The 2,672-nt window shown below is 37.5% G+C and overlaps 1 pseudogene across 1 annotated transcript; it reads left to right on the top strand.

The window, feature by feature from the left end:
* Positions 1 to 205: 205 nt before the first annotated feature.
* LOC118010821 lies at positions 206 to 2,309 on the top strand (annotated as a pseudogene). Its single transcript, XR_004679328.1, has 2 exons — positions 206 to 294; positions 1,442 to 2,309. The product of XR_004679328.1 is annotated as a ribosomal RNA small subunit methyltransferase NEP1-like (transcript).
* The last annotated feature ends 363 nt before the right edge of the window (positions 2,310 to 2,672 follow it).

The following is a 2,672-nucleotide window of genomic DNA, read 5'->3' as shown; positions in this document are numbered from 1 at the left end:
ACAAACAGTGTTTGGCCAACTGGATTTCCACATATAAAAGAAAGAAGTTGGGACACCTATACTACATTGTATACAAAAATAAATGCAAATTATGTTAAAGTCCTAAATGTAAAATACAAAACTATAAAACAGCTAGAAGAAAACATGGTTAACATTTTGTTGACCTTGGATTTGGCAGTGATTTCTTGGATATGACATGAAAACAATGGGCAAAAAAGCAAAAATAGACAAATTAGACTACAAACTTAAAAACTGTTCTGAGTCAAAGGACACAATCGAGAGTGAAAGGACAACGTACAGAATGGCAGAAAATACTTGCAAAACAAATGCTTGATAAGGTATTAAATATAGAGAGAACTCCTACATCAAAACAATGGAAAACAACGTGATGAACTAATGTGTAAAATTTTCAAAGGACATTTCTCTCAAGATGACATACAAATGGCCAACCAGCATATAAAAAGATGCTTAACATCACTACACTTCAGAGAAGAATAAATTAAAACCAAAATGAGATACTTACTACCTTACACACATTAACATAGCTGTTCTTAAAAATAAACAAAAAACAAATCTTGGTGATTCCACATATATGTGGCAAAGTAAAGTGCTTCACTCAAAGAAAAACAAAGCAAAATGGCAAATGCCCAAGGCTGGGGGGAGAGAAAACAGGGACGTGTTGTATGAAGGATAAAGACATCACTTCTGCAACATGGACAGGTTCTTAATATCTACATGGTAACATTAAGAATATATTGAAAACTAATGCTCAGTACAGTCAAAACTGGATATATACATATAAATTTTATGCTTATCTTGAAGAACAACAGAACTCTTAATGTAGAGTACAATATTATCAAAAATGGTGGAAATAGTAAAAATCATTTTGCAAGGTGAACTAAAAAGACTTTTTAAAGATTTATTTATTTATTTGAGAGAGCGAGAATGGGAGAGAGTACATGAGAGGGGGGAGGGTCAGAGGGAGAAGCAGGCTCCCCGCCAAGGGGAGCCAAGCAGGTAGCCCGATGCAGGACTTGATCCCAGGACTCCAGGATCATGACCTGAGCCGAAGGCAATCGCTTAACCAACCGAACCACCCAGGCGCCCCTAAAAAGACTTCTGAAAAGAAATTCCAGAGAGGAAAGATACTCAAAAATGAAACTTATTTCTAGATGACAGAGATTAAGGTACTATGGGTACAAGAATAATCCTTTTACGTCAATTCACTGATGAGAAGTTTGATTTTTTTTCCCCTAAAATTTAAAATACAAATATTTTCTGTAGTGAAGCTTTGATGGCATGTTTACACAGTCAAGACACGAGTCTCATGAATTTTCAGGATGCAAAATCAGCCATACTTACAAGAGAAGAGAAACTGTTTTAGGATGCCCAAGCAGCCCCGACTTAGGGCAAGAAGCAAGAACAGAGGATGAAGACTCAGTCTGGGGACCATCAAGGTAGCGAAGACAGGTGAGCTATGAAACTATGACGAGTACGAGTCTATATTATTGAAGAATGGCTGGGACCCTGGGGAAGAGGGACTGGACATGACTCACCAGAATCTCCTTCTGCTGATAGACTGTCCCCTGAACTGAGCTGAACTACTTTGGTTTATACACACACACCAAGAATGTGCTGGCTGAAGTGAACCCCCAGACTTGAATTCCAGGAAACTTTCACCACATTTGTGAACTCATGGTTCAGCTCTTAACAAAAACTAAGTGTCCAAACAGCTGATGGCCTCAAGAATCCAGTGTGAGAACACATCCAATTTGAATGTATGAAAATTGTCATATCTTTCTCCATCCCAGTGATGTGTGAGACTTGGTGGCCAGAAATGACCCCATTGTTTTTGTGATGGGTGCAAATACCCAAGTCAGTGTGCACTATTCGCAGAAGATGGTGTCCATCACCAAAAAATAACCTATCTGCTGCCATCAAGTGTGCAAAACTGACCAGAATGCTTCAAGTATGTGTAGTAGTTTAGCAAAAGACCCTTCTTCGAAAACACACACTATTCACATAGCATAATTTGAACCACTTAGTAAGTCACTGTTCGGGAATGCCATTCTTACAATAAGACTGTGCAGTTTTGGGAAAGCAAGGACATACATATCCCATTTGATTACCCTATAAATGAAGTTCGAACAAAAATTTCTTCAACTTGAAAATCAATGGAATAATAAACCCATTTTCTCTGAAAATGAATATATTCATTCTATATCTACAGCATCTTCAATGAACCTGCAACCTAAAAATGAAAATCAATACTGCCTCAGATACTAATACCCTAATTGATACTAAAAAAAAAAAAACACCTGATCATAGGTTGTAATAGACAAAACTGCTACAAACCTACATAGGATAAAAAGTATTAAAGTGGACGAAAACACAGAAATAAGATCTTAAAACTATTACCATATACACCTAGCTATTTCTTCCCGAAAAAAAACAAAACAAAAAAAAACTTGCAAGCTTCAAAATGCCTACATTTCACATCCTCCAGGCTGAACATAAAATATTTCACCACTGCAGAAAACCATATCCTTTACCAAGCTACCTTCACCGTCTTTCCCCAAAACAACATGTCTGGGACTCTATTTCTCCCGATATCAATCTCTCAAGGTACCCAGGTTACACACCAGAACTCTACACCGGGGAGCACTTAGAGC

This window comes from Mirounga leonina, unplaced genomic scaffold (assembly GCF_011800145.1).
Source record: "Mirounga leonina isolate KUSES-001 unplaced genomic scaffold, KU_Mleo_1.0 Mir_101664, whole genome shotgun sequence".
NCBI lineage: Eukaryota > Metazoa > Chordata > Mammalia > Carnivora > Phocidae > Mirounga > Mirounga leonina.
This window is presented reverse-complemented; position numbering and strand designations above follow the sequence as displayed.